The sequence below is a fragment of the Anas acuta genome, chromosome 1, assembly GCF_963932015.1.
Source record: "Anas acuta chromosome 1, bAnaAcu1.1, whole genome shotgun sequence".
NCBI lineage: Eukaryota > Metazoa > Chordata > Aves > Anseriformes > Anatidae > Anas > Anas acuta.
The window spans coordinates 57,589,779-57,603,829 of record NC_088979.1 but is presented as its reverse complement, the minus strand read 5'-3'; the positions used below and the strand labels follow the sequence as shown (position 1 = coordinate 57,603,829).

The following is a 14,051-nucleotide window of genomic DNA, read 5'->3' as shown; positions in this document are numbered from 1 at the left end:
CCGCCCGCCAGCCTGACGCAGCGCCATTCACCATAACCCTTTGGGCCCTGCCCGTTAGCCAATTGCTCACCCATCGTATGATGTTTTTATTTAGCTGTATGGTGGACATTTTGTCCAGTAGGATCCTATGGGAAACCATAGTAGGATACTATGGGAAACCATAAACTTAGCTTTATGAGATTTATTTATGGGGTTAATAAAAGGCAAGTAAAGAGCGCTGGGTGCGCGGGGAGTCTGGGCTCCTCCAACACACACACGTTACATCAGGCGGCAGCTTTTTCTGCTCCTAGGCTAATACATGTTCATTACTACTTCTAGAAAAGGCAGTGTTATTATAATTAGTTCCCGGATTCCGAACCCTCCCACTGGCACATGCATATCAGTCCCCGGTGGTCCCTCTGGGGGTCTCTCGTGCTGAAGGCTCATAGTCTTCGTCCCAGGCTTTGTCCTCGTCCTTCTCCTTTGTCCGTCTTGGCTGGATATCAGGCTTGCCTCTAACTCTATACAAAAAAGAGAGAGAGGCACACTTTTCTACTCTGTCAGCTACTGGCAGACCTAGAGAGAAAAAAAAAAAAGTTGTTAATTAAAAAGTAATGTTGTTTTAAGGCATTTCACCAAATATGTTAATATTTGGTAGAAACCAGACAACAAATGAAAGGGAAGAAGAAACGGTAGAAGGTACTTGCATGACCTTAATTTACACGGCAATGGACAACAACGACAACCTGCAATGATTCAGAAGTGCCTTACACCATTCACCCTTGAGACAGAAAACTGGGATTCCCATATGATGTAAGGGGAGTGCAATCCCTCTCAAAATACGAGAGCCTGGGGGACGCTACTGAGTACTGAAAATGTTAAGGCTAGGCAGCACCGAACTCAACAGAGAAGGGAGGCCGAGTCTCCCTGGCTGTTCACGTAACAGACAAGAGCCTCAGCTTTTAGCCCTAAGCAATGATTCGTAGTGCCAGGCGGGGAACTAGTTCTTCTTAAGCCAGGGACCATTTCAGCATCTTTAAAGCTACAGAAAGGCTTGAAGGCTCTGTGGAATCATGTTCCTGGCGCAAAAATCTGGGGACCAGGACTGGGCAAGTGGGGCACAAGTGTGCTGGGGAGCAAGCTCTCTGGGCTGATTACCAGGGCTTTAAACTAGGTTTGATGGGGGAAGGGAGGGGAGCTAAAGGTGACAGAGAAGGGCTGGGCGAAGTCCTCACTACTCTTATAAATGGCTCAGTCTTCAAAATAGGACTATAATCAAAGTTTACAATTTATTAAAGGAATAGAGGTAGGCAAACAGCTCTGGGTGCGCCGGGAATCTCTGCTCCACCAAGACGCACACCAGTTACATCAAGCAGCTGATTTTTACGCTCCTAGGCTAACGCATGTTCATTACTGCTTCTAAAAAAAACAGGGTTATTATAATTAGTTTCCAGAATCCAAACCCTCCTACTGGAGCATGTGTAACAGTCTCCGGTCCAAACCCTCCTACTGGAGCATGTGTAACAGTCTCCGGTGGTCCCTCTGGGGGTCTCTCATGCGGAAGGCTCATAGTCTTCCTCCCTCTGGTCCTTCTCCTTTGTCCAGCTTGGCTGTAAGTGACTTGTGCAGCATCCCCTGCAAACTTTGTCTTTTAGTCTTTCTTCAGCTTTCCCCGTCTCCTTAGTCTCCTGGCCAGATACCAGAGACTTCCATAGTGTCCCATGCAATAGTCATAATAGTTAGCAGCTATTCTGAAACCCCCAGATATCAGAGACTTCAAGTAAAAGCCTACAAATACATTTCCCTTCAAGCTCTCTATTGACACGAATTGCTAAAACATTCATTTGCAAGGTACAAGAACTACATACATGTACATTAACCACTCTGTTTTTCTTAGACTTGTGCTTATAGTAGGACAGAAGGTCACATTCATCATACCATGCAGCCCTAGCATTGTTCCATACTGCCAAGGATCAGATGAACACATTTCACACCACTATCACTGTTGAAGACAGGGAAAAACTTCTGAGCTCTCCCATAGGATTGTCTGAGGGCTCCTCAGAGAAGGTAGCATTCCCAATCCCCCGTCCAGTATCTTCTTCTTGCATTCTCCCGGGGTAACTATACCTGCTGCTTCCCTAAAGTGCTTGTGCACAGAGCGTGGGAAATAAACAGGATGAGCTCAAGGTCTGCATTCAGACGCGGGGCCACAATCTCCTTGCGATCACTGAGACGTGATGGGACAGCTCACATGACTGGAACACAATCATGGAGAGCTACATCCACTTTAGGAGAGACAGGCGGGGGAAACGGGGACCAGGACTGGGGACCAGGACTGGGGACCAGGACTGGGGACCAGGACTGGGGACCAGGACTGGGGACCAGGACTGGGGACCAGGACTGGGGACCAGGACTGGGGACCAGGACTGGGGACCAGGACTGGGGACCAGGACTGGGGACCAGGACTGGGGACCAGGACTGGGGACCAGGACTGGGGACCAGGACTGGGGACCAGGACTGGGGACCAGGACTGGGGACCAGGACTGGGGACCAGGACTGGGGACCAGGACTGGGGACCAGGACTGGGGACCAGGACTGGGGACCAGGACTGGGGACCAGGACTGGGGACCAGGACTGGGGACCAGGACTGGGGACCAGGACTGGGGACCAGGACTGGGGACCAGGACTGGGGACCAGGACTGGGGACCAGGACTGGGGACCAGGACTGGGGACCAGGACTGGGGACCAGGACTGGGGACCAGGACTGGGGACCAGGACTGGGGACCAGGACTGGGGACCAGGACTGGGGACCAGGACTGGGGACCAGGACTGGGGACCAGGACTGGGGACCAGGACTGGGGACCAGGACTGGGGACCAGGACTGGGGACCAGGACTGGGGACCAGGACTGGGGACCAGGACTGGGGACCAGGACTGGGGACCAGGACTGGGGACCAGGACTGGGGACCAGGACTGGGGACCAGGACTGGGGACCAGGACTGGGGACCAGGACTGGGGACCAGGACTGGGGACCAGGACTGGGGACCAGGACTGGGGACCAGGACTGGGGACCAGGACTGGGGACCAGGACTGGGGACCAGGACTGGGGACCAGGACTGGGGACCAGGACTGGGGACCAGGACTGGGGACCAGGACTGGGGACCAGGACTGGGGACCAGGACTGGGGACCAGGACTGGGGACCAGGACTGGGGACCAGGACTGGGGACCAGGACTGGGGACCAGGACTGGGGACCAGGACTGGGGACCAGGACTGGGGACCAGGACTGGGGACCAGGACTGGGGACCAGGACTGGGGACCAGGACTGGGGACCAGGACTGGGGACCAGGACTGGGGACCAGGACTGGGGACCAGGACTGGGGACCAGGACTGGGGACCAGGACTGGGGACCAGGACTGGGGACCAGGACTGGGGACCAGGACTGGGGACCAGGACTGGGGACCAGGACTGGGGACCAGGACTGGGGACCAGGACTGGGGACCAGGACTGGGGACCAGGACTGGGGACCAGGACTGGGGACCAGGACTGGGGACCAGGACTGGGGACCAGGACTGGGGACCAGGACTGGGGACCAGGACTGGGGACCAGGACTGGGGACCAGGACTGGGGACCAGGACTGGGGACCAGGACTGGGGACCAGGACTGGGGACCAGGACTGGGGACCAGGACTGGGGACCAGGACTGGGGACCAGGACTGGGGACCAGGACTGGGGACCAGGACTGGGGACCAGGACTGGGGACCAGGACTGGGGACCAGGACTGGGGACCAGGACTGGGGACCAGGACTGGGGACCAGGACTGGGGACCAGGACTGGGGACCAGGACTGGGGACCAGGACTGGGGACCAGGACTGGGGACCAGGACTGGGGACCAGGACTGGGGACCAGGACTGGGGACCAGGACTGGGGACCAGGACTGGGGACCAGGACTGGGGACCAGGACTGGGGACCAGGACTGGGGACCAGGACTGGGGACCAGGACTGGGGACCAGGACTGGGGACCAGGACTGGGGACCAGGACTGGGGACCAGGACTGGGGACCAGGACTGGGGACCAGGACTGGGGACCAGGACTGGGGACCAGGACTGGGGACCAGGACTGGGGACCAGGACTGGGGACCAGGACTGGGGACCAGGACTGGGGACCAGGACTGGGGACCAGGACTGGGGACCAGGACTGGGGACCAGGACTGGGGACCAGGACTGGGGACCAGGACTGGGGACCAGGACTGGGGACCAGGACTGGGGACCAGGACTGGGGACCAGGACTGGGGACCAGGACTGGGGACCAGGACTGGGGACCAGGACTGGGGACCAGGACTGGGGACCAGGACTGGGGACCAGGACTGGGGACCAGGACTGGGGACCAGGACTGGGGACCAGGACTGGGGACCAGGACTGGGGACCAGGACTGGGGACCAGGACTGGGGACCAGGACTGGGGACCAGGACTGGGGACCAGGACTGGGGACCAGGACTGGGGACCAGGACTGGGGACCAGGACTGGGGACCAGGACTGGGGACCAGGACTGGGGACCAGGACTGGGGACCAGGACTGGGGACCAGGACTGGGGACCAGGACTGGGGACCAGGACTGGGGACCAGGACTGGGGACCAGGACTGGGGACCAGGACTGGGGACCAGGACTGGGGACCAGGACTGGGGACCAGGACTGGGGACCAGGACTGGGGACCAGGACTGGGGACCAGGACTGGGGACCAGGACTGGGGACCAGGACTGGGGACCAGGACTGGGGACCAGGACTGGGGACCAGGACTGGGGACCAGGACTGGGGACCAGGACTGGGGACCAGGACTGGGGACCAGGACTGGGGACCAGGACTGGGGACCAGGACTGGGGACCAGGACTGGGGACCAGGACTGGGGACCAGGACTGGGGACCAGGACTGGGGACCAGGACTGGGGACCAGGACTGGGGACCAGGACTGGGGACCAGGACTGGGGACCAGGACTGGGGACCAGGACTGGGGACCAGGACTGGGGACCAGGACTGGGGACCAGGACTGGGGACCAGGACTGGGGACCAGGACTGGGGACCAGGACTGGGGACCAGGACTGGGGACCAGGACTGGGGACCAGGACTGGGGACCAGGACTGGGGACCAGGACTGGGGACCAGGACTGGGGACCAGGACTGGGGACCAGGACTGGGGACCAGGACTGGGGACCAGGACTGGGGACCAGGACTGGGGACCAGGACTGGGGACCAGGACTGGGGACCAGGACTGGGGACCAGGACTGGGGACCAGGACTGGGGACCAGGACTGGGGACCAGGACTGGGGACCAGGACTGGGGACCAGGACTGGGGACCAGGACTGGGGACCAGGACTGGGGACCAGGACTGGGGACCAGGACTGGGGACCAGGACTGGGGACCAGGACTGGGGACCAGGACTGGGGACCAGGACTGGGGACCAGGACTGGGGACCAGGACTGGGGACCAGGACTGGGGACCAGGACTGGGGACCAGGACTGGGGACCAGGACTGGGGACCAGGACTGGGGACCAGGACTGGGGACCAGGACTGGGGACCAGGACTGGGGACCAGGACTGGGGACCAGGACTGGGGACCAGGACTGGGGACCAGGACTGGGGACCAGGACTGGGGACCAGGACTGGGGACCAGGACTGGGGACCAGGACTGGGGACCAGGACTGGGGACCAGGACTGGGGACCAGGACTGGGGACCAGGACTGGGGACCAGGACTGGGGACCAGGACTGGGGACCAGGACTGGGGACCAGGACTGGGGACCAGGACTGGGGACCAGGACTGGGGACCAGGACTGGGGACCAGGACTGGGGACCAGGACTGGGGACCAGGACTGGGGACCAGGACTGGGGACCAGGACTGGGGACCAGGACTGGGGACCAGGACTGGGGACCAGGACTGGGGACCAGGACTGGGGACCAGGACTGGGGACCAGGACTGGGGACCAGGACTGGGGACCAGGACTGGGGACCAGGACTGGGGACCAGGACTGGGGACCAGGACTGGGGACCAGGACTGGGGACCAGGACTGGGGACCAGGACTGGGGACCAGGACTGGGGACCAGGACTGGGGACCAGGACTGGGGACCAGGACTGGGGACCAGGACTGGGGACCAGGACTGGGGACCAGGACTGGGGACCAGGACTGGGGACCAGGACTGGGGACCAGGACTGGGGACCAGGACTGGGGACCAGGACTGGGGACCAGGACTGGGGACCAGGACTGGGGACCAGGACTGGGGACCAGGACTGGGGACCAGGACTGGGGACCAGGACTGGGGACCAGGACTGGGGACCAGGACTGGGGACCAGGACTGGGGACCAGGACTGGGGACCAGGACTGGGGACCAGGACTGGGGACCAGGACTGGGGACCAGGACTGGGGACCAGGACTGGGGACCAGGACTGGGGACCAGGACTGGGGACCAGGACTGGGGACCAGGACTGGGGACCAGGACTGGGGACCAGGACTGGGGACCAGGACTGGGGACCAGGACTGGGGACCAGGACTGGGGACCAGGACTGGGGACCAGGACTGGGGACCAGGACTGGGGACCAGGACTGGGGACCAGGACTGGGGACCAGGACTGGGGACCAGGACTGGGGACCAGGACTGGGGACCAGGACTGGGGACCAGGACTGGGGACCAGGACTGGGGACCAGGACTGGGGACCAGGACTGGGGACCAGGACTGGGGACCAGGACTGGGGACCAGGACTGGGGACCAGGACTGGGGACCAGGACTGGGGACCAGGACTGGGGACCAGGACTGGGGACCAGGACTGGGGACCAGGACTGGGGACCAGGACTGGGGACCAGGACTGGGGACCAGGACTGGGGACCAGGACTGGGGACCAGGACTGGGGACCAGGACTGGGGACCAGGACTGGGGACCAGGACTGGGGACCAGGACTGGGGACCAGGACTGGGGACCAGGACTGGGGACCAGGACTGGGGACCAGGACTGGGGACCAGGACTGGGGACCAGGACTGGGGACCAGGACTGGGGACCAGGACTGGGGACCAGGACTGGGGACCAGGACTGGGGACCAGGACTGGGGACCAGGACTGGGGACCAGGACTGGGGACCAGGACTGGGGACCAGGACTGGGGACCAGGACTGGGGACCAGGACTGGGGACCAGGACTGGGGACCAGGACTGGGGACCAGGACTGGGGACCAGGACTGGGGACCAGGACTGGGGACCAGGACTGGGGACCAGGACTGGGGACCAGGACTGGGGACCAGGACTGGGGACCAGGACTGGGGACCAGGACTGGGGACCAGGACTGGGGACCAGGACTGGGGACCAGGACTGGGGACCAGGACTGGGGACCAGGACTGGGGACCAGGACTGGGGACCAGGACTGGGGACCAGGACTGGGGACCAGGACTGGGGACCAGGACTGGGGACCAGGACTGGGGACCAGGACTGGGGACCAGGACTGGGGACCAGGACTGGGGACCAGGACTGGGGACCAGGACTGGGGACCAGGACTGGGGACCAGGACTGGGGACCAGGACTGGGGACCAGGACTGGGGACCAGGACTGGGGACCAGGACTGGGGACCAGGACTGGGGACCAGGACTGGGGACCAGGACTGGGGACCAGGACTGGGGACCAGGACTGGGGACCAGGACTGGGGACCAGGACTGGGGACCAGGACTGGGGACCAGGACTGGGGACCAGGACTGGGGACCAGGACTGGGGACCAGGACTGGGGACCAGGACTGGGGACCAGGACTGGGGACCAGGACTGGGGACCAGGACTGGGGACCAGGACTGGGGACCAGGACTGGGGACCAGGACTGGGGACCAGGACTGGGGACCAGGACTGGGGACCAGGACTGGGGACCAGGACTGGGGACCAGGACTGGGGACCAGGACTGGGGACCAGGACTGGGGACCAGGACTGGGGACCAGGACTGGGGACCAGGACTGGGGACCAGGACTGGGGACCAGGACTGGGGACCAGGACTGGGGACCAGGACTGGGGACCAGGACTGGGGACCAGGACTGGGGACCAGGACTGGGGACCAGGACTGGGGACCAGGACTGGGGACCAGGACTGGGGACCAGGACTGGGGACCAGGACTGGGGACCAGGACTGGGGACCAGGACTGGGGACCAGGACTGGGGACCAGGACTGGGGACCAGGACTGGGGACCAGGACTGGGGACCAGGACTGGGGACCAGGACTGGGGACCAGGACTGGGGACCAGGACTGGGGACCAGGACTGGGGACCAGGACTGGGGACCAGGACTGGGGACCAGGACTGGGGACCAGGACTGGGGACCAGGACTGGGGACCAGGACTGGGGACCAGGACTGGGGACCAGGACTGGGGACCAGGACTGGGGACCAGGACTGGGGACCAGGACTGGGGACCAGGACTGGGGACCAGGACTGGGGACCAGGACTGGGGACCAGGACTGGGGACCAGGACTGGGGACCAGGACTGGGGACCAGGACTGGGGACCAGGACTGGGGACCAGGACTGGGGACCAGGACTGGGGACCAGGACTGGGGACCAGGACTGGGGACCAGGACTGGGGACCAGGACTGGGGACCAGGACTGGGGACCAGGACTGGGGACCAGGACTGGGGACCAGGACTGGGGACCAGGACTGGGGACCAGGACTGGGGACCAGGACTGGGGACCAGGACTGGGGACCAGGACTGGGGACCAGGACTGGGGACCAGGACTGGGGACCAGGACTGGGGACCAGGACTGGGGACCAGGACTGGGGACCAGGACTGGGGACCAGGACTGGGGACCAGGACTGGGGACCAGGACTGGGGACCAGGACTGGGGACCAGGACTGGGGACCAGGACTGGGGACCAGGACTGGGGACCAGGACTGGGGACCAGGACTGGGGACCAGGACTGGGGACCAGGACTGGGGACCAGGACTGGGGACCAGGACTGGGGACCAGGACTGGGGACCAGGACTGGGGACCAGGACTGGGGACCAGGACTGGGGACCAGGACTGGGGACCAGGACTGGGGACCAGGACTGGGGACCAGGACTGGGGACCAGGACTGGGGACCAGGACTGGGGACCAGGACTGGGGACCAGGACTGGGGACCAGGACTGGGGACCAGGACTGGGGACCAGGACTGGGGACCAGGACTGGGGACCAGGACTGGGGACCAGGACTGGGGACCAGGACTGGGGACCAGGACTGGGGACCAGGACTGGGGACCAGGACTGGGGACCAGGACTGGGGACCAGGACTGGGGACCAGGACTGGGGACCAGGACTGGGGACCAGGACTGGGGACCAGGACTGGGGACCAGGACTGGGGACCAGGACTGGGGACCAGGACTGGGGACCAGGACTGGGGACCAGGACTGGGGACCAGGACTGGGGACCAGGACTGGGGACCAGGACTGGGGACCAGGACTGGGGACCAGGACTGGGGACCAGGACTGGGGACCAGGACTGGGGACCAGGACTGGGGACCAGGACTGGGGACCAGGACTGGGGACCAGGACTGGGGACCAGGACTGGGGACCAGGACTGGGGACCAGGACTGGGGACCAGGACTGGGGACCAGGACTGGGGACCAGGACTGGGGACCAGGACTGGGGACCAGGACTGGGGACCAGGACTGGGGACCAGGACTGGGGACCAGGACTGGGGACCAGGACTGGGGACCAGGACTGGGGACCAGGACTGGGGACCAGGACTGGGGACCAGGACTGGGGACCAGGACTGGGGACCAGGACTGGGGACCAGGACTGGGGACCAGGACTGGGGACCAGGACTGGGGACCAGGACTGGGGACCAGGACTGGGGACCAGGACTGGGGACCAGGACTGGGGACCAGGACTGGGGACCAGGACTGGGGACCAGGACTGGGGACCAGGACTGGGGACCAGGACTGGGGACCAGGACTGGGGACCAGGACTGGGGACCAGGACTGGGGACCAGGACTGGGGACCAGGACTGGGGACCAGGACTGGGGACCAGGACTGGGGACCAGGACTGGGGACCAGGACTGGGGACCAGGACTGGGGACCAGGACTGGGGACCAGGACTGGGGACCAGGACTGGGGACCAGGACTGGGGACCAGGACTGGGGACCAGGACTGGGGACCAGGACTGGGGACCAGGACTGGGGACCAGGACTGGGGACCAGGACTGGGGACCAGGACTGGGGACCAGGACTGGGGACCAGGACTGGGGACCAGGACTGGGGACCAGGACTGGGGACCAGGACTGGGGACCAGGACTGGGGACCAGGACTGGGGACCAGGACTGGGGACCAGGACTGGGGACCAGGACTGGGGACCAGGACTGGGGACCAGGACTGGGGACCAGGACTGGGGACCAGGACTGGGGACCAGGACTGGGGACCAGGACTGGGGACCAGGACTGGGGACCAGGACTGGGGACCAGGACTGGGGACCAGGACTGGGGACCAGGACTGGGGACCAGGACTGGGGACCAGGACTGGGGACCAGGACTGGGGACCAGGACTGGGGACCAGGACTGGGGACCAGGACTGGGGACCAGGACTGGGGACCAGGACTGGGGACCAGGACTGGGGACCAGGACTGGGGACCAGGACTGGGGACCAGGACTGGGGACCAGGACTGGGGACCAGGACTGGGGACCAGGACTGGGGACCAGGACTGGGGACCAGGACTGGGGACCAGGACTGGGGACCAGGACTGGGGACCAGGACTGGGGACCAGGACTGGGGACCAGGACTGGGGACCAGGACTGGGGACCAGGACTGGGGACCAGGACTGGGGACCAGGACTGGGGACCAGGACTGGGGACCAGGACTGGGGACCAGGACTGGGGACCAGGACTGGGGACCAGGACTGGGGACCAGGACTGGGGACCAGGACTGGGGACCAGGACTGGGGACCAGGACTGGGGACCAGGACTGGGGACCAGGACTGGGGACCAGGACTGGGGACCAGGACTGGGGACCAGGACTGGGGACCAGGACTGGGGACCAGGACTGGGGACCAGGACTGGGGACCAGGACTGGGGACCAGGACTGGGGACCAGGACTGGGGACCAGGACTGGGGACCAGGACTGGGGACCAGGACTGGGGACCAGGACTGGGGACCAGGACTGGGGACCAGGACTGGGGACCAGGACTGGGGACCAGGACTGGGGACCAGGACTGGGGACCAGGACTGGGGACCAGGACTGGGGACCAGGACTGGGGACCAGGACTGGGGACCAGGACTGGGGACCAGGACTGGGGACCAGGACTGGGGACCAGGACTGGGGACCAGGACTGGGGACCAGGACTGGGGACCAGGACTGGGGACCAGGACTGGGGACCAGGACTGGGGACCAGGACTGGGGACCAGGACTGGGGACCAGGACTGGGGACCAGGACTGGGGACCAGGACTGGGGACCAGGACTGGGGACCAGGACTGGGGACCAGGACTGGGGACCAGGACTGGGGACCAGGACTGGGGACCAGGACTGGGGACCAGGACTGGGGACCAGGACTGGGGACCAGGACTGGGGACCAGGACTGGGGACCAGGACTGGGGACCAGGACTGGGGACCAGGACTGGGGACCAGGACTGGGGACCAGGACTGGGGACCAGGACTGGGGACCAGGACTGGGGACCAGGACTGGGGACCAGGACTGGGGACCAGGACTGGGGACCAGGACTGGGGACCAGGACTGGATATTTTATCCATGATCACATGACAAAAACTTTAAAATACCCCAGTTCCATGTTACAGACACGGTCAAAGAAATCCTCAAGCTCCCCAACCCGTATCCAATTTTTAATCCAGGAGCACTTACCTGCCAGCTTCTGAATTTTACTTACTACCAAACAACTTCATGGGGAAGTAGCACCACCAAGGTTTTCCCATTCGGAGCAGTCACCCCCAGTGTTACTAGCTCATAGAGTGTCCCAAACTATTTCACAGAGATTGTAGAAAACACGATGAAAAAGCAGTCTACTTAGGAACACTGATTCCATTTCACGAGGACAGTAGAAAAAGCACCCTAAGTAACCTGACCCTCATACTCCCCTAGAGTGGCAAGTCTTCCCATCCTCCTCATGCTTCCTTTATAGCAAACGTCAAATGATCCCCACCTGGCAGATTTCACTTCACATGTGTGGAGTCATGAGACCTTTTGGAATAGGCTCATCAACCTAGGTTTCAATGTTTAAGGTTCAATTGCTCCTTATCGCTAATAGAAATAACCTGGCTTAGTGGTTAGAGTTGACCTAAGGAATTAAATACAAAAGGCACGTAAGGCTCATATTTCTGCTAGTCATTCTTTGAGGAAAATTAGTACAGAGCCTGTTAAAATAAGATCAATAAACTTAAATAAAATAAAAAAGAAAATGACCTAAAAGGCAAAATTGACGTCATAGATTTTCATCTGTCTAGTCACGACAGATAAAGAATATAGCAATCAGAAAGACTTTGCTTGACGTTAATGTTGCTTAAATTTGCCTTTCTGAGATCTCTTCTTTATGCCGGACTTTTCAAAATCTAACGCCATGACCTCCGACTGCAGTATTTACTTTGGCTGCACATAAACTATCACGTATAAATGCCAGGATACGGATCCTCACTCCCTGTTCAGGTCAAGGACCGGGCTGAAAGTTTTGGCTTCAATTTGGTTACATGACTACATTGCTGTTGTCATGGTTTCCCCTAGCCGGCAGCTAAGCACCACACAGCCGTTCGCACAGCCGTTCATTCGCTCAAGGCTTGTTGGAGCTGTGCCAGGGGGAACAATGGCAAGGCCAGGAGATAAGGCAATGGCCCGGCTAAAGTGCATCTACACCAATGCACGCAGCATGGGTAACAAACAGGAGGAGCTGGAAGCCATCGTGCGGCAGGCAGGCTACGACTTGGTTGCCGTCACGGAGACGTGGTAGGACCAGTCTCATGACTGGAGTGCTGCAATGCCTGGCTATAAGCTCTTCAGAAGGGACAGGCAGCACAGAAGGGGTGGTGGTGTGGCTCTCTATATTAGAGAGTCTTTCGATGTTGTGGAACTCGAGGCTGGGAATGGCAAGGTTGAGTCCCTTTGGGTTAGGATCAGCGGGAAGGCCAACAAGGCTAGCGTCCTGGTCGGGGTCTGTTATAGACCGCCGAACCAGGATGAGGAGACGGATGAGGAGTTCTACAGGCAACTGACAGAAGTTGCAAAATCGTCGGCGCTTGTTCTCGTGGGGGACTTCAACTTCCCTGACATATCCTGGAAGCACAACACAGCCCAGAGAAAGCAGTCTAGGATGTTTCTGTGGAAGGTAGTTTCCTGATGCAGCTGGTTAGTGAGCCTACCAGGGGTGGCGCCCCGCTAGACCTTCTCTTCACAAACAGAGAAGGACTGGTGGGAGATGTGGTGGTCGGAAGCTGTCTTGGGCAGAGTGACCACGAAATGGTGGAGTTCTCTATTCTTGGCGAGGCCGGGAAGGGGACCAGTAAAACCGCTGTATTGGACTTCTGGAGGGCTGACTTTGAGCTGCTCAGGACACTGGTTGGTAGAGTCCCTTGGGAGGCGGTTCTGAAGGGCAGAGGAGTCCAGGAAGGCTGGGCGCTCTTCAAGAGGGAAATCTTAATGGCGCAGGAACGGTCTGTCCCCACGTGCCCAAAGACGAGCCGGTGTGGAAGAAGAACGACCTGGCTCAACAGAGAGTTGCAGCCTGAGCTTAGGAGAAAAGAGAGGGTTTACAATCTTTGGAAAAAAGGGCGGGACACTGAGGAGGACTATAAGGATGTTACGAGGCTGTGCAGGGACAAAATTAGAAAGGCCTAAGCTCATCTGGAGCTCAACCTGGCTGCTGCCGTTAAAGACAACAAAAAATCTTTTTACAAATATATCAATGCAAAACGGAGGATTAAGGAGAATCTCCATCCTTTACTGGATGCGGGGGGAAACCTTGTTACAAAAGATGAGGAAAAGGCAGAGGTGCTTAATGCCTTCTTTGTCTCAGTCTTTAGAGGCAATACTGGTTGTTCTCCGGATACCCAGTACCGTGAGCTGGCAGAAGGGGATGGGGAGCAGGATGTGGCCCTCACTGTCCACG

General features: G+C 61.9%; 1 long non-coding RNA gene across 1 annotated transcript in view; it reads right to left on the bottom strand.

Moving 5' to 3' along the window:
- Positions 1-207: 207 nt before the first annotated feature.
- The window catches only part of LOC137854576 (uncharacterized), a 93,746-nt gene continuing 79,902 nt past the window's right edge, over positions 208-14,051 (bottom strand). Inside the window, exon 2 of the long non-coding RNA XR_011095256.1 lies at positions 208-555. This is a non-coding gene — a long non-coding RNA (uncharacterized lncRNA). The remainder of the gene's footprint in view (positions 556-14,051) is intronic.